Source organism: Triticum urartu, chromosome 2A, assembly GCF_056163025.1.
Source record: "Triticum urartu cultivar PI428250 chromosome 2A, HENAU_Tu73, whole genome shotgun sequence".
In the NCBI taxonomy this organism is placed as follows: domain Eukaryota; kingdom Viridiplantae; phylum Streptophyta; class Magnoliopsida; order Poales; family Poaceae; genus Triticum; species Triticum urartu.
Genome location: NC_141874.1, coordinates 669,646,366 through 669,668,878, shown reverse-complemented (window position 1 = coordinate 669,668,878; position 22,513 = coordinate 669,646,366). Strand labels below are relative to the sequence as shown.

The window sequence follows — 22,513 nt, the reverse complement described above, 5'->3', positions numbered from 1 at the left end:
AAACTGCCTCGTGTTCGACCGGCCACATTCGAAACGGGATCCTGTTCATCGAGAGGGGTCTGGCGTACCGAAAAACGGAGGAAACGGACCTCCTACGGTCGAAACGGGGGTCCTGTTGATCGGGAGGGGTGTGGCACACCGCAAAACGGATGAAACGGACGGGTCCTGTTGATCGGGAGGGGTGTGGTGTACCGCAAAACGGACGAAACGGACCTCCTACGGTCGAAACGGGGGCCCTGTTCATCGGGAGGGGTGTGGCGTACCGCAAAACAGGACTCCATGGGATACTGTTCATCTCCACCGTCGACCTCCTCCAGCCTCCACAGGCTCCTGTTCATCCAGCCTCCACCGCTCGCTACTCCACCGGCTACTGTTCAACCACCCCTCCACAGCCACCCCTCCATCGTCTACTGTTCATCCAGCCCTCCACACCACGGGGTCCTGTTCAACCACCCCCCACAGGCAACCCTCCATCGTCTGCTGTTCATCCAGCCCTCCACCACACCACGGGGTCCTGTTCATCCAGAGGCAATGCCACCGCTCACTGTTCATCCAACCCCCCCCCCCCCCACAATGCTCACTGTTCATCCAATCGATCGGCTTCAGTTAGCAGCAGTAGCGAAGGAATCTCTCGATCGGGTTCTGTTAACAGCCATCGATCGATCGCTCGGGTTCAGTAACGCGTAGCCTGCAGTGCAATCGCTCGGGTTCAGTTAGAGCCGAACGCCCCGCTCGGGTTCAGTTAGAGCCAATGCCTCGCACACATGCGCGTACGTGTATGAGTGAAACGTGCATCGCTCGGCCCCTGACCTCCCACCGTAACCGGGAACTCCCCAAAATTTTCCTCCCCCTCGCTTCTACAACGGTTTTTTCCGTCATGGACGCCCCAAAGAATGTCATGTAGCTGTGTCTCCGGCCCGCCCAGGACGAAAAGCCCATTTTCTATCATGATTTTTTGTCATAGAAGTAGGAGCCCACCACATCTATGATGATACCGGGTTTTGTCACAATTATCATCAAAAAAAATTCGTTCAGCCCAAAATGTCACGGATGTGTCTTTTTTTGTAGTGATAAAACCAAAACTATTCCTTTTGCTACCGTTACCGCTACTATCATACTACTTTGCTACTAAATACTTTGCTGCAGATATTAAGTTTCCAGGTGTGGTTGAATTGACAACTCAGCTGCTAATACTTGAGAATATTCTTTGGCTACCCTTGTGTCGAATCAATAAATTTGGGTTGATGTGATAGCCTGGTTTTTGCCCTCCTTTATTTGCCTGATTTTTAGTTGGATTGATTTTGAATTTGGAGTTTTTGAATCCTTTCATATGGACTTAAACACTTGGGTACCCCTTGGCTTTCACCCAAGTGTCCCATTTCCCTATCTAACCATCATTCCCTCTCTGGTTCATCTCAAAATAATATTTGGAATATTTTTCCTTAATGAAAAATATTCATTTCCCTCTCTTAAACCCTAGCTAGATCAATGTGCTCCAAAGCAACCCCAATTTTTTTTGCCCACAAAAATCTGAGAAAAGTCACAAATATTCTTGGAACCCTAGGGCACCTTCCCGAGCAAAAATATTGCATGACTTTTTGGAATATTTTTGCTACAGAAAATGTTTTCTGTTCTGGACAGAAATGGTAGTTTCTAGAGCAACTACCATTTTACTTGCTCCTTTGGGGCTGTCTTTTCTTGTGCATCATCACCCTAGTAGATGATTGCTACCTTCCAAAACTCAGCTCCCAACTCCCAGCCGTTTGACCACAGTAAGCTCTCAAAGTTACTGATCAGAAACTTACTAGGCTTGTGAAATCTTTTCTACTATGTCTGGATCCAAACCAAAGTGTGCTAACGTTCAAAACTACAATGAACAACATGCCAGACATCAAGTTTGAGCTTAGGTCAGCCTGAGGTCATAGTTCACGCGGTGACCGCGTTCGTCCAGGCATGCTGGCATGCGGCGGATGCGCTCTGCGACGCGCCCGAGCCTCTGTATATCGTGTGCTTGCTGCCTCGCCTGCCTAGGTGTGCCAAACCTCGCCACCATCTTCATCTTAGCCCCATTAACTCTCCCCTGGCACTGGCCGATGCTGGAGCTCGCCGCAGCGAGCACAGGCACGGGCCGGCCAACGAAACAGTGCGGTGCGCACTGTGCACATCGTCAACGAAACACTTCCTTGCTTGCTGCCCCGCTCGCCCACAGTCCCCGCGTGAGCCCCGTCTCCTTCTCCCTCTCTCACTGACGCCGCTCGTCACCGGGCGCCGTGTCCAGGTGTCCACCGACGGAGCCCGAACCCCCGTCAATGCTTGGCTATAAATAGAGCCCTCCCCCAGCCTCCTAGATCATCATCCACCACTCTCACACACTCCACGACCTAGTAGAAGACCGTATCCCGGCCGGGCAGGCCGTGGGCCGCCATCCCCGAGCCCGAGCACGCCGGCAACACCCTCAGGTCGCTTTCGCAGCTCCGGTCCCTCCCAGGCCTGGGCAAACCTTCCAGGGCCTCCTCCACTCTGTGGTGGTGCCGTTCCGCCCGGTTGGAACCCCTGGAGTCGCCTCTGCTCGTCGTCGTCTTCGTCTCCAGCGAGCTCTACTTCCTGTCTCCACTAGAGAGGAAGATTCCGACACCGTCCGACCACCCCTAGCTACTCTACGGGTACGGGTAGGTGTGCCTTAGTCTCCTCTCTCGATCCATCCCTCTTGTTTTGGCCAAGGTGCCCTCGTCAGTGGCGTTTGCTCCGGCGAAGCCGCGCCGCCCCCTGTCTCATTTCCCCTCTCCCCCTCATCTGACTAGCAGGGCCTGCTAGTCAGCCACTCAGTACACGCGCGAAGCGGTACGAGTGGTGGCGCCCCGAGGTTCTACGACTTCGACGTCACCCCCCTCCAGTCTGTTTTATTTAAATTCAAATTTCATTTATATCCAGAGAGCTTCAAACAGCTTTAACTTTTCAACCATAAGTCCAAATGAATTTATTCTTTTTGCATTGTGTTCTTTGCAAAGAAATCTAGCAGCTCACCAAAAATGTGATTTTTCCCTGCTGCCTAGATTTTCTGGTGAATTTCAGAAGGGTTCTTGATGATTTCTTTTTGTGTTTGTAATTGTTTTCAGAGCAGTGAGGCTTGTCTTGAGGATCACCAGGAGGCTTGTGAAGCTCATCTGCACTAAGGCAAGCCAAAGAAACATTTTCATGGTGCCATTGCAATATTTGTGATTTTCCTACTTGAATGAATGATTTAATCCATGCATATAGATCATTATTGTGTTATTCATATTCTCTTAAGTGCTAGTCCAAGTTAATATGCTTGTGTTACAGAAAGTTTAGAGCCAACTAAGTTGATAAAGAGACTAGAATTTATTTTCGCTATGGTCGAAATAATATGGTTATGGATATAAGTAATTAATTGAAGTTATTTTCTTGCATGAGAATAATGATAAAACTTGTTAGAAAAGATTATGTTTAATGTGAGGTTTAATCTTTACCAGAGGAGTGTCAAGAGTTGTTGATGGTCATGATTAGTGTGGATATAGTTGACTCGGTCTTTTCCGGTATTATGTGATGCATAAGTTATTGTTGCACTTCATGGCATACTATGACACCGGGTATTTTCAATTTAAGTTGAACCTGATAATAATACAACTTGAATGTATCGTTGACCGGGTCATGGTGCCACTGAATCGAGTTTTTCCAAGTGCAACCACATTTGCCCGTATAGGAAGGCCTTTATTCGGTCTGTTGTCATGCCTCTGTTCGGTGCCTCCAACTAGGGAAGGTTATGGGCGTGCGGTACCCTGGCCCGGTAAGCATACATAACCTTGTGAGCCCATTGTTGAGATTTTTGGTACCGGTCCCCGTGTGGGACGTTTGGCCACGATGGTGGTCGTTGTGTCTTTTGTAGACACGGGGCCACCCAAGACTAGCCCAGTTGGGGAGTGGGTCGGAGTGGCCGAGAGAGTGTCATGGCAATGGAGGGGTTCCGTCGGAATGTCGTTGGTCCACCCGAATGGGAGTACGAGGCCATGGGTTCCGTGGTGTGGGTACAGTGTGCTACCTCTGCAGAGTGTATTAATCTATCGATAGCCGAGTCCACAGTTACGGACACGCTGGAAAGTAGGTGACAACATGGGTCAACATTTAATAAAATTTGCACACTAAGTTATGAATTCTGCACTGTTGATGATGGCCGGAAGGCCATTGGGTTGGATAGGACCAAGTGTTGGTCGTGGTTGTGATCGCTAGAAGGATCATTGTTTTAGGCCTAGTATGGGTCGTGGTTGTGATCGCCGGAAGGATCATTGTTTTAGGCCTAGTATGGGTCGTGGTTGTGATCGCCAAAAGGATCACAAGATATTCCTGGTTAAGATGTTGAGGTTGGTACGGTGGTGATCCAAGAAGTGATTACCGTTGGTAAGAGGAATTTTTCCTCACAAGGATATGATCACAACATGTTGAATATATTGTTGCATTATTAATAATTGGTTAAATATCATGATATTATTTGTCATTATGTTTATGTCTATTGTGAGCTTGCAAGTACATTCAATGTACTGACCTGGCGTGTCATGCCAGATTTCAGGAAAAGCCTTGTTGCAGAGGAGTGCTGTCTGAGTCTAGATCTTGTCCACATCGGTGTCCCTGTACTATGGAGCTTCCGCTACGACGTTGTTCCGCTGCCGCGTAGTTGTCATGATCGAGGCCTTTATGTTCACTAAATAATGTACATATTGTTCAGCCGCACCATGCGTGCCGCTTGGCCTCGCTACCTTTTGTAATGTAAACTTTGACCCGCTAGCATCAATAAAGCGGTTGTTTTCCTGTACCAAGATGTTGTGTGTTGCCAGAAGACATGGTATGTGGGCTGGCAATGCATGGTAAACCGGTTGCTCTGAGCCGGGGTGCCACAGTTGAATACTCTACCCTCGAAAACTGTTGCGATCCCCTATACTTGTGGGTTATCAAGACTATTTTCTGGCGCCATTGCCGGGAAGCATAGCTCTATTCTTTGAGTCACTTGGGATTTATATCTGCTGATCACTATGGAGAACTTGAAAGATAAAAGAACCAAGATTTTTCCCTCAACTACTAGGGGAGGTAAGGAACTGCAATCTAGCACTGCACTTGATTCACCTTCTGTTTTGAGTAAACTTGCGACACCTACACTTGCTATTCATTCTGATATGTCGCATGTTATTGATGATGCCACTTCTGCTTTGCATGATACTTATGATGAAAGTACTTCTATGCTTGATAATACTGTGCCACTAGGTGAATTTCTGGATGAACAACTTTCTACGGTTAGAGAGAATGAAATTATTGAAACTGATAATATTGATGAAAGTGATGATGAAGATTCTCCCCCTAGATATGAATTGCCTGTTGTGCCTGTGGGTTATGTTATGGATGAAGAAACTGCTAGAGACTTTTTTTGCTTGCAATGGTAGATATGATCTTAAGAAATTATTAGTTAAGCTTAAATAAAATTCTTTGAACCCTAGAATGAAATATGACCCTGCTTTTGCTACTTCACCTATCTTTATTTCTGATACGGATTATGATTTCTCTGTCGACCCTGAGTTAATTACTTTGGTTGAATCTGATCCTTTTTATGGCTATGAATCTAAAACTGTTGTGGCACGTCTTACTAAATTAAATGATATAGCCACCCTGTTCAGTAATGATGAGAAAACTCACTATTACTTTATCCTTAAGTTGTTTCCGTTCTCATTAAAGGGTGATGCTAAAACATGGTTTAATTCTCTTGATCCTGGTTGTGTGTGTAGTCCCCAAGATATGATTTATTACTTCTCAGCTAAATATTTCCCCCCTCATAAGAAACAAGCTGCCTTAAGGGAAATATATAATTTTGTGCAAATTGAAGAAGAGAGTCTGCCACAAGCTTGGGGGAGGCTTCTCCATTTACTTAATGCTTTGCCTGATCATCCTCGCAAGAAAAATGAAATACTTGATATCTTTTATAATGGACTAACTGATGCTTCCAGAGACCACCTGGATAGTTGTGTTGGTTGTGTTTTCAGGGAAAGAACTATTGATCAAGCTGAATTGCTATTGAATAATATGTTGAGTAATGAAAATGATTGGACACTTCCTGAACCAACTCCTAAGCCAACTCCGAAGAAAAGCGGTATTCTATTTCTCAGTCCTGAGATATGCGAGAGGCAAAGAAATCTATGAAAGAAAAAGGTATTAAAGCTGAAGATGTTAAGAATTTACCACCTATTGAAGAAATACATGGTCTTGATAACCCGACACAGGTAGTAAAGGTAAATTCTCTCTATAGATTTGATAAATGTGAAATCCCATCTACTAAGTTTGCTAGCCAATACATGGAAGAGTTTGATAATTTTATGGTTAAGCAAGAAGACTTCAATGCTTATATGATTGAACACTTGAGTGATTATATGTCTAGAGTTAAAGGTGAACTTAAACTTATTAGTAAACATGCTTCTATGGTTACCACTCAAGTAGAACAAGTACTTAAAGCTCAGAATGATTTGCTCAATGAATTAAATAATAAGAAAAATGATAATGCTGTTAGAGTTATGACTAGAGGGGATAAAATGACTCAGGAACCTTTGTATCCTGAGGGCCACCCCAAGAGAATTGAACAAGATTCTCACAGATTTAATGTTGATGCACCTAGTTCTTCTAAGAAGTAGAAAAAGAAAAATGATAGAACTTTGCATGCTTCTAGTGAACCTGTTGTTGACACACCTGAGAATCCCAATGATATTTCTATTTCTGATGCTGAAACCCAATCTGCTAATGAACATGAACCTAGTGATAATGTTAATGATGATGTTCATGTTGATGCTCAACCTAGCAATGATAATGATGTAGAGATTGAACCTGCTGTTGATCTTGATAACCCACAATCAAAGAATTAATGTTATGATAAGAGAGACTTTGTTGCTAGGAAGCATGGTAAAGAAAGAGAACCATGGGTTCAAAAATCCATGCCCTTTCCTCCTAAACCATCCAAGAAAAAGGATGATGATGATTTTGAGCGCTTTGCTGAAATGATTAGACCTATGTTTTTGCGTATGTGTTTGACTGATATGCTTAAAATGAATCCTTATGCTAAGTATATGAAAGATATTGTTACTAATAAAAGAAAGATACCGGAAGTTGAAATTTCCACCATGCTTGCTAATTACACTTTTAAGGGTGGAATACCAAAGAAACTTGGAGATCCAGGAGTACCAATTATACCATGCTCCATTAAGAGAAACTATGTTAAAATTGCTTTATGTGATCTTGGAGCCGGTGTTAGTGTTATGCCTCTCTCTTTATATCATAGAATTGATTTGAATAAGTTGACACCTACTAAAATATCTTTGCAAATGGCTGATAAATCAACTGCCATACCTGTCGGTATTTGTGAGGATGTGCCTGTTGTGGTTGCAAACGTTACTGTTTTAATGGACTTTGTTATCCTTGATATTCCCGAGGACGATTGTATGTCTATTATTCTTGGTAGACCCTTTTTGAATACTGCAGGGGCTGTTATTGATTGCAACAAAGGCAATGTCACTTTTCATGTTAATGGTAATGAGCATACGGTACACTTTCCAATGAAACAACCTCAAGTCCACAGTATCAATTCTATTGGAAAATTTTCAACGATTACTATTAGAGGTTTTGAATTTCCTCTTCCTACTGTTAATAAGAAATATGATATTCTTATTGGTGGGGATGTGCATATCCCCATTGAGGTAACTTAGTGTTATTCGAAATTTTTCCGGTTTCATGTTATTTGAAATGAGTTTGTTAAAAAGACTTGATCAACCTTGTTAGTGGATTCCTCTTGATGAGCATGAGATGGATCAAGTTAGAGAGCACAACTCTCTGTACCCTCCTTTTACTTTCTGTTATTTAGATTAAATAAAGTAAAAATAGTATTTTCTGTGTGTTTTCTGAATTATCCTTGCAATAAAAAAATACCCCAAAATAAAAGTTCTCCAAATGCCCTGAAAATTTAATATGATTTTTTCTGAAATATTTAAGAATTATTGGCACTGAGAACACACCAGGGGGCCTCACCATGTGCCCACGAGGGTGGAGGGCGCGCCCTATCCCCTGGGCGCGCCCCTGCCTTGTGGACCCCACGTGGGCCCCTCCACTTATTCTTGCACCCACACACTTCATCTTCCTCCAGAAAAAATCATCCACCACCTCAAACCCGAGTTCTAGCTCATCTTGCTGCCATTTTTGATCTCCTTGCTCAAAGCTCAATTCACAAAACTGCTTTGGGGATTGTTCTTCGGTATGTGACTCCTCCAACGGTCCAATTTGTTTTTGTTCTATTGCTTTATTTATTGCAAAATTTTGCTGCTTAGGTGACCCTGTTCTTGAGCTTGCATGTCAAATTTATCTGGTCAAAAGTAGTTTTAATGCATGATATGGCCTCTAGGCACTTTTAGGAGTAGTTGCTATCAATCTTGTTGAGTTTGGTTCACTTTTGTTTTTGAGTTACTAAAAATTTCAGAAATTTTCAGAATAAGATGAAGAGATTTTTGAGGTGCTCTTCGAGCCGAAGCTCGAAGGATAAGCAAAGTGAAGAAAATAAGAAGCCCAAATATAATCTCCCTCGCACATCGGAGGTTCGGCCGTGTGAATGGCCCTGTGATGAGTTCTTGAGAGAAGCCGGGATTTATGAAGATTTTTATTATTTGGCTGAGAATGCAGGCCTCACCGACTTCCTCCACGACCAGTGTGAATAGTATCTCCTACTCACCAATATTTTTGTGCAAAATTTTCATTTCCATGCTAGGAGATCGCCACCTTCGGTGGAATTTTATTTATATGATGAGCATAAGGAGATGTCACTTTATGATTTTTGTCGGGTTTGTAGGATACCCTTTGAGGGAAGCATAGAGGAACCACATCATAATGATGTGCAGGGATTTGTTGATATGATTGTTGAAGGGGAAACGAGGAAAGTTTCCAATGCAAGAATCAGTAGCATACATTGTTCTATTCTATGTTACTTCGCAATATTTGCTAGTAGATGCTTAATTGTCACGGGAACTGTGGAAATCTTAGTGCCCCTGGTATTGTTATTTTGCGTCGTGCTTTGTTTCGTGATACCACTTTTAGTATAGGCGCTATTGTTGCTAAACGGTTAAATCTGAACCGTACAAAGGGTCCCGTTTTAGGAGGCATCTTCGCCTTGCGCCTTGCTGCACACTTTAACGTACCTATTAGGCATTATGAGAAAGAGGAAAAGTTGTTGCCTCATATTTTTCTAGATTATAAGAGTATGGTAGCACATGATTTTATTGTTAATAATAAGAAGAAGCTGTTTAACTATAGACTAATATTTGATAAAGACTACTTTGAGACTATTACCTTGCCTGCTCCTTCTTTGCTCAACATATTTTCAGGCATGTACCTTGTTCTGCCGGAGGCCATTCATGCCTATCGGAGCCTGACATCAGCTGCAGAGCCCGAGCCAAAGCCACCACTTGATCCTTACTGTCAGTCTGTTTATCAGTGGGATCCGGAGGAGATCGCCAACCAGTGGCATCCTGAGGATCATCCTCAGGACACCGGAGAGGGAAGCTTCGATCCGTGGGCATAGACCAACTTAGGCCAAAAGCATAAGCTTGGGGGAGTGCGTATTTCTCACCGACATTACACTCATGTTGACACACCCTTTCTAGTTGTTGGTGCTCATACTTTTTCATTGCAATATCCATGCTAGTTTATTTTCTTTTTAAGCTTTCTTCTTGTGTGTTTGAAAAACCTTAAGAAAAACAAAAAAATTTAGTTGTAGCTTTTAGCTAGTTTACTTTCCATGCCTGTAGTAGTAGTAATTAAAAAGAAAACCCAAAAATATTTCTTGTTCTTCTTTTTCTGGTTGGGAGGTTTCCCGTGTAAATAGTTTTGTTTCTTTTCTTTGGGGGTTGAGAGGAGAAGACCATGATGAAAATGTTGAGTGGCTCTCATATGCATTATTGATTAATCTAACTAAGAGCCCATATTACCTTGTCTTCTCCCTTGTATTGAATGCTTGCAAATTTCAGCTTAGTCCAATGCACGTGCACTATTATTATTATCCACACTATTCGGTTGTGCAAGTGAAAGGCAATAATGACGATATATGATGGACTGATTCAGATGAGTGATAAGTCTCCAACATATCTATAATTTTTGATTGTTCCATGCTATTATATTATCTGTTTTGGATGTTAATGGCTTATTTACACACTTTTATATTATTTTTGGGACTAACCTACTAACCCAAGGCCCAGTGCAAATTGTTATTTTTTGCCTATTTCAGTGTTTCGCAGAAAAGGAATATCAAACGGAATCCAAACGGAATGAAACCTTCGGGAGAGTTATTTTTGGAACAAACATGATCCAGGGGACTTGGAGTAGACGTCCAGAAAGAAGCGTGGCGGCCACGAGGCAGGAGGCCGCGCCTGCCCCCTGGGCGCGCCCCCCACCCTCATGGGCCCCTCACAGCTCCACCGACCTACGTCTTCCTCCTATATATATATATCCATATACCCCTAAAACATCCAGGAGCACCACGAAACCCTGTTTCCACCGCCGCAACCTTCTGTACCCAAGAGATCCCATCTTGGGGCCTTTTCCGGAGCTCCGCCGGAGGGGGAACCGATCACGGAGGGCTTCTACATCAACACTATAGCCTCTCCGATGATGTGTGAGTAGTTTACCACAGACCTTCGGGTCCATAGTTATTAGCTAGATGGCTTCTTCTCTCTCTTTGGATCTCAATACAATGTTCTCCTCGAACTTCTTGGAGATCTATTTGATGTAACTCTTTTTGCGGTGTGTTTGTCGATATTCGATGAATTGTGGGTTTATGATCAAGTTTGTCTATGAACAATATTGGATTCTTCTCTGAAATCTTTTATGTATGATTGGTTATCTTTGCAAGTCTCTTCGAATTATCAGTTTGGTTTGGCCTACTAGATTGATCTTTCTTGCAATGGGAGAAGTGCTTAGCTTTGGGTTCAATCTTGCGGTGTCCTTTCCCAGTGACAGCAGGGGCAGCAAGGCACGTATTGTATTGTTGCCATCGAGGATAAAAAGATGGGGTTTATATCATATTGCTTGAGTTTATCCCTGTACATCATGTCATCTTGCCTAATGCATTACTCTGCTCTTATGAACTTAATACTCTAGATGCATGCTGGATAGCGGTCGATGTGTGGAGTAATAGTAGTAGATGCAGAATCGTTTCGGTCTACTTGTCACGGACGTGATGCCTATATACATGATCATGCCTAGATATTCTCATAATTATGCACTTTTCTATCAATTGCTCGACAGTAATTTGTTCACCCACCGTAATACTTATGCTATCTTGAGAGAAGCCACTAGTGAAACCTATGGCCCCCGGGTCAATCTTTTATCATATAAGTTTCCAATATATTTTATTTTGCAATCTTTACTTTCAATCTATATCATAAAAATACCAAAAATATTTATCTTAATATTATTATCTCTATCAGATCTCACTCTCGTGAGTGACTGTGAATGGATTGACAACCCCTTTATCACGTTGGTTGCGAGGTTCTTATTTGTTTGTGTAGGTATGAGGGACTTGCGTGTAGTCTCCTACTGGATTGATACCTTGGTTCTCAAAAACTAAGGAAAATACTTATGCTACTTTGCTGCATCACCCTTTCCTCTTCAAGGGAAAACCAACGTGGTGCTCAAGAGGTAGCAATGAGAGAAGCTGGTATGAACTTGACCTCTCTTGTTTTTGTAAATATGATTAGTTCATCGTTCCTGATTCAGCCTATCATGTATGAAACATGTTTGCAATGACAATTAGAGATTATAGTTTCTCATGCCATGCTTAATTTGATAGGAGTTTATAATGGTTTACCTTGTGTTCCAACATGCTATTAAAATGGTTGTGATGTGGTATGATAGGGTGGTATCCTCCTTTGAACGATTCGAGTGGATTGACTCGGCACATGTTCACGCATGTAGTTGAAACAAAATCAACATAGCCTCTACGATATTTATGTTCATGGTGAATTATATCCTACTCATGCTTAACATAAGTGTTGATTAATTTTAATGCATGTTCATGACCGTTGTCGCTCTCTAGCTGGTCGCTTCCCAGTCTCTTTCTAGCCTTCACTTGTACTAAGCGGGAATATTGCTTGTGTATCCAATTCCATAAACCCCAAAAGTTATTCCATATGAGTCCACCATACCTTCCTATATGTGGTATCTACCTGCCGTTCCAAGTAAATTTGTATGTGCCAAACTCTAAACCTTCAAATGAAATTCTGTTTTGTTTGCTCGAATAGCTCATGTATCAACTAGGGTTGTCTGTATCTTCCATGCTAGGAGGGTTATTGTCAAGAGGAGTGGACTCCACTCCTCACTCACGATAAAATGGCTGGTCACCGGGATGCTCAGTCCCATGCTCAAACCAAATCAAAATAATTGCAAACAAAACTCCCCCAGGATTGTTGTTAGTTGGAGGCACCCGTTGTTTCGGGCAATCCATGGATTGATGCTTGTTGGTGATGGGGGAGTATAAACTTTATCATTCTACTTGGGAACCGCCTATAATGTGTGTAGCATGGAAGATATCAAGATCTATGGGTTGTTATGTTGACAATGAAAGTATACCGCTCAAAATATTATTTATCTCTATTTCAAAATCGAGCTCTGGCACCTCTACAAATCCCTTCTTTCCTCAGAGAAGGGCCTATCTATTTACTTTTATGTTGAGTCATCATCCTCTTATTAAAAAGCACCAGTTGGAGAGCACCGCTGTCATTTGCATGTATTACTATTAGTTTACATTGAGTATGACTGGATCTCTTTTACCATGAACTACAATTTCTAGTCAGCCCTTGATCTTCAGGGGTGCTCTGCATTTATGTTTTGCGGTCTCAGAAAGGGCTACCGAGATACCATCTTGTTATATCATATTATGATTGTTTTGAGAAAGTGTTGTCATCCAGGATTTATTATTATTGCTCGTTAGTTGATTATACCATTGATATGAGTAAACATGAGACCTAAATGTTATTGTTAATATGGTTAGTTCATAATATTTGCTGAAAACTTGAATGCTGGCTTTACATATTTAAAACAACAAGAGCAAACAGAGTTTGTAAAAGTTTTTCTTTATCACTTTCAGTTTATCAACTGAATTGCTTGAGGAATAGCAAAGGTTTAAGCTTGGGGGAGTTGATATGTATCCATCGTATCTACTTTTCCAAAAACTTTTGCCCTTGTTTTGGACTCTAACTTGCATGATTTGAATAGAACTAACTTGGACTAACGCTGTTTTCAGCAGAATTGCCATGGTGTTATTTTTGTGCAGAAATAAAAGTTCTCGGAATAACCTGAAAATCAATGGAGAATATTTTTGGAATATATCAAAAATATTGGCGAAAGAATCAACGTCAGGGGCCCACACCCTGTCCACGAGGGTGGGGGCGCGCCCCCTGCCTCGTGGGCCCCCTGACGCTCCACCGACCTCAACTCCAACTCCATATATTCACGTTCGGGGAGAAAAAATCAGACAGAAGGATTCATCGCGTTTTATGATTGGGAGCCGCCGCCAAGCCCTAATCTCTCTCGGGAGTGCTGATCTGGAGTTCGTTCGGGGCTTCAGAGAGGGGAATCTGTCGCCATCGTCATCATCAACCTTCGTCCATCACCAATTTCATGATGCTCACTGCCGTGCATGAGTAATTCCATTGTAGGCTTGCTGGACGGTGATGGGTTGGATGAGATTTATCATGTAATCGAGTTAGTTTTGTTAGGGTTTGATCCCTAGTATTCACTATGTTCTGAGATTGATGTTGCTATGACTTTGCTATGCTTAATGCTTGTCACTAGGGCCCAAGTGCCATGATTTCAGATCTGAACCTATTTGTTTTCATGAATATATGTGAGTTCTTGATCCTATCTTGCAAGCCTATAGTCACCTATTTTGTGTTATGATCCGTTAACCCCGAAGTGATAATAATCGGGATACTTACCGGTGATGGCCATAGTTTGAGGAGTTCATGTATTCACTAAGTGTTAATGCTTTGGTCCGGTACTCTATTGAAAGGGGGCCTCAATATTCCTTAGTTTCCAATAGGACCCCGCTACCACGGGAGGTTAGGACAAAAGATGTCATGCAAGTTCTTTTCCATAAGAACGTATGACTTTATTCGGAATACATGCCTACATTACATTGATGAATTGAAGCTAGTTCTATGTCACCCGATGTTATAACTATTGCATGAGGAATCACATTCGACATAATTATACATCACTGATCCGTTGCCTATGAGCTTTTCATATATTGATATTTGCTTATTTACTTTTCCGTTGTTACTGTTACAATCACTATAAAACCAAAACTACTACTTTTGCTACCATTACCTCTATTATCATACTACTTTGCTACTAAATACTTTGCTGCAGATATTAAGTTTCCAGGTGTGGTTGAATTGACAACTCAGCTACTAATACTTGAGAATATTCTTTGGCTCCCATTGTGTCGAATAAATAAATTTGGGTTGAATATTCTACCCTTGAAAACTGTTGCGATACCCTATACTTGTGGGTTATCCATAATTAGTCATGTATTTTCCCTATTAGGAACAACCTAACCAATGCAAGCTAATTATTTTTTCTTTGAAGAGAAATAGAAAGTGTTTTATTTAGAAACATGAACATTTTACTAGCATAAGAAAAGGTATGTGCGAACCTTTGGATGCATTTACTGAAAATAAAATATTTTGTTGTCTTACTGGAGAAACAATCTCGTGTTGTAGATGTGGTTGATTGTCAAACTTGGCCCCTCCTTTAGTTATGTACATTGACAATACACTACAAATGAAGATGAATTTTCACATACGCAATTCTTGAACAAGATATGAATACAAATTTCAACATCAAAGAATTCAGTACCAATCCATGAACTCGTGAAGATGCGTCAAATCCTGAGGTCTTTTTGACTTTCTGAGAAAATCCAGGTAGTATTTGTGATAGACATATACTAACGGGAATTCCAAACTCCCGAACGCTTTAGTACTCTTCTAGTTCCAGCAATTTACTTCTACCACTATGCTCATTTACATTCTTTTTGTGACACCCTGATTTTTGGATCTTTCTTTTTCTTTTGAATTCCTTTGAATTTTGGTTTGGATTCCTTTTTCTATGGCTCTGTGGTCTTGAAAACCTGGGAATATCATCTCTCTATCTTCATCACCCTCAAATCCTTCCCAAGATCATGTCATTGCCATGTTAGCCCAACCCCAAATTCTTTTTCTCGGGAATATTCCTTTTTCTATTACAGGAATAACCCTGTTTGCCCTAGGTTGTGAAGCAACAAAGCAACCGGATTCTCATTGCCCAATCCCCTTCATAAGGTAAGCATGTAGTCTGTACTTTCCTTTCTTCTCCAGGTCCCAATCCCCTTCATAGCCTAGGGTTTCCCGTTGCCCAATTCCCTTTATATATAACCTCGAAATCTTGCAAAATCCCTCGAGCCACCGCCACAACAACCAACAATCCTAGGGTTTCTCACCCTCTCGATTGAATCGAAGGCCCCTTGGTGAGGTCGTCTGAAGATCCATCGAGATCTCAGTTTGTTCACTACGCTGGGTAAACCCTACATTCTGTATATCCGATCTATGCTAGCACAACTCAATCTTTAGCCCATTCACACTATTATATATGCTTCTCAATCGGCTTAGGATTCTATAAATCCATGGTGCATATATTGCTTTTGTACTGCTTCCCACCACAAGAAATGGTGTATCCATGTTCGTAGTTCTTCCTGAACGTTTTAGTTCAGCATAGTTCAGTGATACCTCTCCAACGTATCTATAATTTTTGCTTGTTCCATGTTGTTGTATTATCATTCTTGGATGTTTTACAATCATTTTATAGCAACTTTATATCATTTTTTGGGACTAACTGATTGACATAGTGCCCAGTGCCATTTGCTTGTTTTTTTACTTCGCATAAAATCAATACCAAACGGAGTCCAAACGCAGCAAAACTTTTTGGAGATTTTTTCTGGACCAGAAGACACCTGTTGGGCAAAAGAGTTGGTCACCTCCCGCACCACCTCTTTGCTCTATAAATACCTCGAAAATCCAAAAACCCTAGGTGAGTCGACAAAACACAATTCCAGTCGCCACAAGTTCCAGAACCACCAGATCCAATCTAGACACAGTTCGTAGTAGGTCACACTATAGGTTAACAATAATAATAACCTGAATCATAAACAACCCTAGTTCCATGAGGAAAGAAATTGGTTGATCTTTATGTGGTCATGCAATGGTGACCGAGCTCCTTGTGGTCATGTGATGATTACGATAGTATCACTGATACCAGGGTTGGTTGATCAGGAGGTGATCGTGTAGTGATCACAGCGGCAAGTACGATTGATACATATGGTGTTTGTGAGACAACCTCCGCGATGAGTAAGTTGGTCCACGAGACCTTAAACATAAACTCCCTCTCATGCTAGTGCTAGCATCATCATGTTCATATCATGCGTAACATGTATATGCCATGCTCATCCTCATATTCTTCTAGTAGTATCATGTTTCTCATTGATAATAAACCTATAAATGACATGCTATTGTTTGTCTTGATTGCTTTGGTTGCTGTGAGCTTGTGAGTACATTCAAAGTACTCACCTGGCATGTCATGCCAGATTGCAGGTGATGCTGTGAGTGATTGCTTGTCGAGGATCCCGAGTTTTCATGCTAGTATGTGTCCTAGACAGAGTCCTTGCGGAGTGGAGTTCATCACCATTGTTGTTGTTCCGCTGCTAGCATAGAGCTACCTTAGCAGGTGTAGTGTCGTCGTGCCGCTATAACCTTTGCAATATCAAAACCTTGGTACCCATATTACTTTTAATAAAGAGTTGTTCTATTCTATCCCAAGTAATGTCGTATTCTAGAAGACTTGATCTCTGCGTTGGAATACAGGGTGTTCCGGTTCCTCTAAGCCGGGGTGCCACTCTTTTGTGTATTCATGTTTAATCCACACTATACTCAGAATCATTATACTTCCACTCTCATTTTGCTTTGAGTTTACAATTTAATGGCAAGCACATTTGCATGAGTATCTACGCGGGACAAAAGTCCAATTCAAGTGCTCCCTATGGGATCAACACTTCTACTTAGTAAAGGCTGCAACTAAAGCATCAGTACTTGCAAGCCATCATCATCTATAAAAATTGGTCTTATTTTATTTTTAAACACATAACATCATTACCAATGTAACCTTTCGGCAACACTATAAATGAAAAGACTTTCACATAAAAGTGTATTGTACACTACATCATAATGTCATGATATTGATTATATGGAAAAATAACTCTCGTCAACCTCCTTTTTTACACAAGAATAAAAAACGGTGGGGGAAAATACAACAAAACTTCTATAGGTTTGATCGACGCTCTGTAATTTCTGCTAGAGAACACGGTCCCATATCAAAATATATTTTGTAAAATGTCATAAAAACAAGCTTGCCTTTTTAAATACAAGTCATTTTAGCAACCAATAGTCAAAATTAAAAATACATACTAGATGAACATAAATCAACTTATTTTGCCTAAAGATTTTAAATAAAATAATATAGATTGACCCTCTGCGGAACACCCTCAACCAAGGGCCTCGAAAAATTAAGACTGGACTTTCCTAACTTCTCCGAAGTTCCACCCCTTTCAAGACATAGGGTTTTCCCCTTTCCGACCCCTTTTATAAACACCAAATCTTGCAAAGTCCATCGAGTCGCCGCTGCCACAACCAACCATGCTGGCCTTCATCTAAATCACGTCGTCCTCTACTCTTGCCTTCTTCATTGAAACGGATGCTCCTTCAAGAGGTCTGATATTCAGATCCATCAAGATTTAAATTGATTCACAATGTTGGTAAGCCTTATAGTATATCCGATCTATGCTTGCGTAGTTAGTTCTTTAGCCCATTGGTATGATTATGTCTTTCCTTATTATTCTATAAATCTAGTGTGCATCATGCTTTTGTTATTCCCAACACAAGGATGGGTGTATCCATGTTCATTGTTCGTAAATGTTTTAGTAGAGCATAGATCAACATGTGGGATATAATTAGAGGTTGATGTATCCGTCTTGACACTTTGAGGGAGGGGTATAGATTCTTGTGGAACACACAACAATGGTGTTGGTGTCATCATCGTCGCATTGGAAATTTGGCCATGTGAGAAGAATGATCTAATGCCCTATATATATGGAACAAAGAACCCCACTAGGAAAAATATATTTTTAGTTCAAATGTTATATTTAGTTTTATTAAAACATTGCAGGTTAGTATAATGCCACATTTTTTCTTGTGATAACTGTTGGGTTACTTGTTGGGCCATAACTTTCTTGTCTCAAGACATGGATGGTAATATATCAACACAATATGTGCATGTTCCTTTGTTTACTAAATTTTCATAATGGAATCATCAAATTTGTAAACCTCATCAATAAAAACTAATATTTGTTTGGCAAATCCTCTAGAAGGATAAACATGGGGAGCACATGAAGGCCTATTAGCGGATAGATCGGATAATGTATCAAAACCGAATTGCTTAGCTAGATGAATATATACAAATGTGCAAGTGTGCCTCCCCAAAATATTACACATGTGGCCACTCTCTATATATATTCCTAGCATTGATGTATGGTGTGTACATGTGTGTCAAACATTTGAATATAAATATGAGATAAATAGTATTCTACTTTCTTCCCCAAAGAGCTTATATGGAAATTATGTTCATGTTGGTTGTTAGCTAGATCTATAACAAAAGGACCTTTGTAGGAGAGTTCTTGAAAATAACTAATACAATTTGGAATAATCATTGAATAGTCATAGCGGAAATCCAAACTTGGAAAGTGTTTCCTACATAGATTCAACTCTCGGGTGAAACTTGAGTGGTATCATATGCCATTGTTACCATTGCAAAGAATTATGCTAATGTATCATACATCTTATATTGTATTATAGAGGGAGGAGTGCCGGCCATCAGTAAAGGTCCAATCATGGTACATCATAAGAAACGGTATAGCACTATGGCTTGGTAGATAATAAGAAAAATGTCAAATTAAAGGAAGAGGAAGATGAAAATGTGAATACAAAATAGAAAAGAAAGAAAAATAAAGATGAAGGTGATAAGAAAATAGAGGAGAAAAAAATTCCTCAAAGAGGAAGATGGCTAAATACAAGGAGGAGAAAGAGAAGAAAACGAGAGTTGTTAGGAAGGATGATGAGGAGAAGGAGAGGGAAGATCGGAGGAAAAGAAAGGGAAATGTGAAGAATGTGATGTCACATAAGGAAAGAGAGGATAATGAGAATGAGAAAGACGATCAGGAGCAGCGAGAAATTCGGAAAGAGAAATAGGAGGAGCCAATGGAGATAATTGAACAGAAGTTAAGGAAGGAGATTGATAAAGACGAAGAGGAGTCGAAGAAAAGGGTTGAGAAGGACCAAAATGATAAAAATTACCCCCACTTCTTTAGGGCGTTTATGTCCCATTCATTTATGGAACAAGTGGTAGGTTTTCTTCATCATATTAATAAACAAAGAGACTAACTCATTGTTGTTCTATTTTTACCTACCATATTTTGCATGATTGCTGCGAAGATTATCTTTTCCATTGTGGTTCACTTTTAGGAATGGTGCTCTCTAATTTGATAGAGTTACATATATAGTATATTCCACCCAATAGATTCTTTGTAAAATTATTGATTAATATGTTTCAAACATGGACTATATAATGTTTTCTGCCGTTCAGAAGGATACACGAGGTAGCATATCCAAAATATAAACTACTTCATGAAAGTTGATATCTTTTGTATTTACAAAAACATATAGATTGTAAATAAAGGAGACATATGTAACATTTTTGCAAAATTTAAGGCCAATTGAGTAGTGGCTGATAGCTTGGATTGGACTATAGGAAGGCAAGGTTAAATGCCATATATGCATGTTTGGGTTGTGCTCGACATGGTCACCCATTACTAATTAATTTGTATGATAACATATGTTGCAGAAAATTCCAGTAGGATTCCACAAATACTTGGAAGACTGTACATGAATGGTTTTCCTGAGAGGTCCAAGCAGGAATAAATGGCCCATAGAGCTGGCTAAAATCTCAGGGGAGATACGCTTTGCGCGTGGATGGAAGGAGTTCCTCTCGGACCATTGTGTCGGGTATGGCTGGCTGCTAGTATTCCGTTATGACGGGCAGTCACAGTTCTCAGAGACAGTTTTCTTCCAATCTTCTTGCAAGGATCCGTATGAATCTCTCGGCTAGCCGTAACACAAGGACATCTACGTGACTAGAGAGGAAGAGAAAGGTCTCACAAGCACCAATGCATATGGTACTTCCCCAGAAGAAGAAGAAGACACTCACACTAACACCAGTGCAGTTGGTACACCACAAAATAAAGCTTCAGACGAAAAAGAAGATGCTTCAGAAGAAGAAGAGGTAGTGGTAGAGGAAGATGCATTATCAAAATCTCTGGAGAATGAGGAAGACAGTGAAGCTCGCATGTGCAGGGATGATGCGCTGGAACCAGCACAACAACAACAGGAGTATTGCCAAAAGACCGAGGATGGTTTTTTTGTCAGGAAGAGGGCTAGGTTCAAGAAGGTTGATGATATCATGGCAGAAGTGGACCAATCTAGCAAGTCCAAGCTCGCAAAGTGGAAAAATTCTGAAGCTCCAACTGGTGATCCTGCTTCTGAGGGAGCAGCATCAAGCGACTGTTTGGCAGGTAATTAAGAAGAACCCTTCGATCCAGCGATTTCAAAATATTTAGTACTTCTAGTACCTTTTACGTATATATTGGTACGAGATGGCTTGATGTTGTAAAATGATTCTTATACTCTTGCTATTGAGCTAACCATTGTCCGTGTGCACATCAAACTGTAAGAGAATCGGAGCATCGTCCACCCAAGAAGTCCAAGGCTGAGGAGATAAGGTCTCCATTTGGTGATTCAGCTTCTAAGGCAGCATCATCAGGTGACAATTTTGTAGGTAATTAAGAATAACCATCTAATGGATTGAATTCAAATTAACTGTTGTGATGGATAAATGTTGTCAAATGATTCATAGGCTCTTGTTATTTGGCTAACCTATGTGCAGAACCATTGTAAGCAGAGTTTGCTAGTCGACCATCCAAGATTCCCAGGGTGATGGGAAAAGCTCTACTGCTCCTTTAATTGTTTATACCAGGTCTGTTGTTTCAGCATCTAAAAGAGCTTCTAAAGGGGCAACATGAAGTGGAAATTTTGCAGGTAACTAAGAAGAAGCATCCAATCAAGAATCTATTTCAAAATGAGTAGTACTTGTTTTACATGTACACACACATACATATTGTTTGAGATGGCTTAGATGGTGTGTCAGTTTTGACCCTGGTAGCTAGATATAGCACTGGTCTTGTACTATAAAATGATTCCTATCTATATGCTCTTGTCATTGAGCTAATGAACTTTGCCCGCCTATAGTTCGTACATGTGTATTCACGCCAAAATCCATGTGTAGGCACATATCTTTTGGTAACAAATATGGTATGGAGGCTCAGTTCATGATGTTCAACAAGAGCAATGATGAAAACCAACCCGGCAAAGGAAAATCTTCTTTCTTCCTTCCTTCCTGTTAACCAACCTTCTGGTACTAATTAGAACAAACTTGAAGTGAACTATCCAGATATATATAGTCTGCATCTTTTTATACTAGTTCTCATAAGGGTTACGAGAAGGATGGGATTAACGTCGCAGAGGCGTCCAGTAACTCAATGGGAGAAGGACGATGCCATGGAGAGGGCACGGAGTTTAAAATCCATGAGGCCCTTCACCGTCAAGGCAATGAAGCACAACAATGTCTATGCCTGTACTTCATGGTAATTGATCAATTCAGTTTCTTCTCTCGAAACTCATATTCTAAAATTGTGTTGCTCTCTGACTGATTGTGATCGACCTGCAACTGCAGATCATCTCGCAAGTTCATGGAAACATTCCTCCCTAAAGACAGCAGGACAATGACGCTATGGGACCCGCAGGCGAAGCTGTGGAAGGTCTGGTACAAGTACACTGGTGGTGAGTGTCCCCACGCGGTGTTGAGCGCGGGGTGGGGCGCACTCGCCATGGAGAACAACCTGGAGAAGTGGGACATGTGCGTGTTCGAGCTCTTGGACCAAGAATATAACATCAAGTTGCACGTCCACAAGGTCTTCTTGATGATCACCCCATGTGTCCTCTCCCAAAAACCTCGCATAGATGAGTGATAATTCATGCATAGACATTTTGATCTTGTGTTGTTGACAAGGGAGGCACACCATTCCATCATGTCGTTGTTAAAACATAACATCTAGAATTATAATGTTTGTTGCTACGACTAATTACCGGATTCTCGTTGCCCAATCCCCTTCATAATATAAGCATGTAGTCTGTACTTTCCTTTCTTGTCCAGGCCCCAATCCCCTCATAACCTAGGG

General features: G+C 41.1%; 1 pseudogene; it reads left to right on the top strand.

The window, feature by feature from the left end:
• Positions 1-22,303, top strand: part of LOC125537773 (uncharacterized) — a 32,124-nt pseudogene extending 9,821 nt beyond the window's left edge.
• Positions 22,304-22,513: the final 210 nt, after the last annotated feature.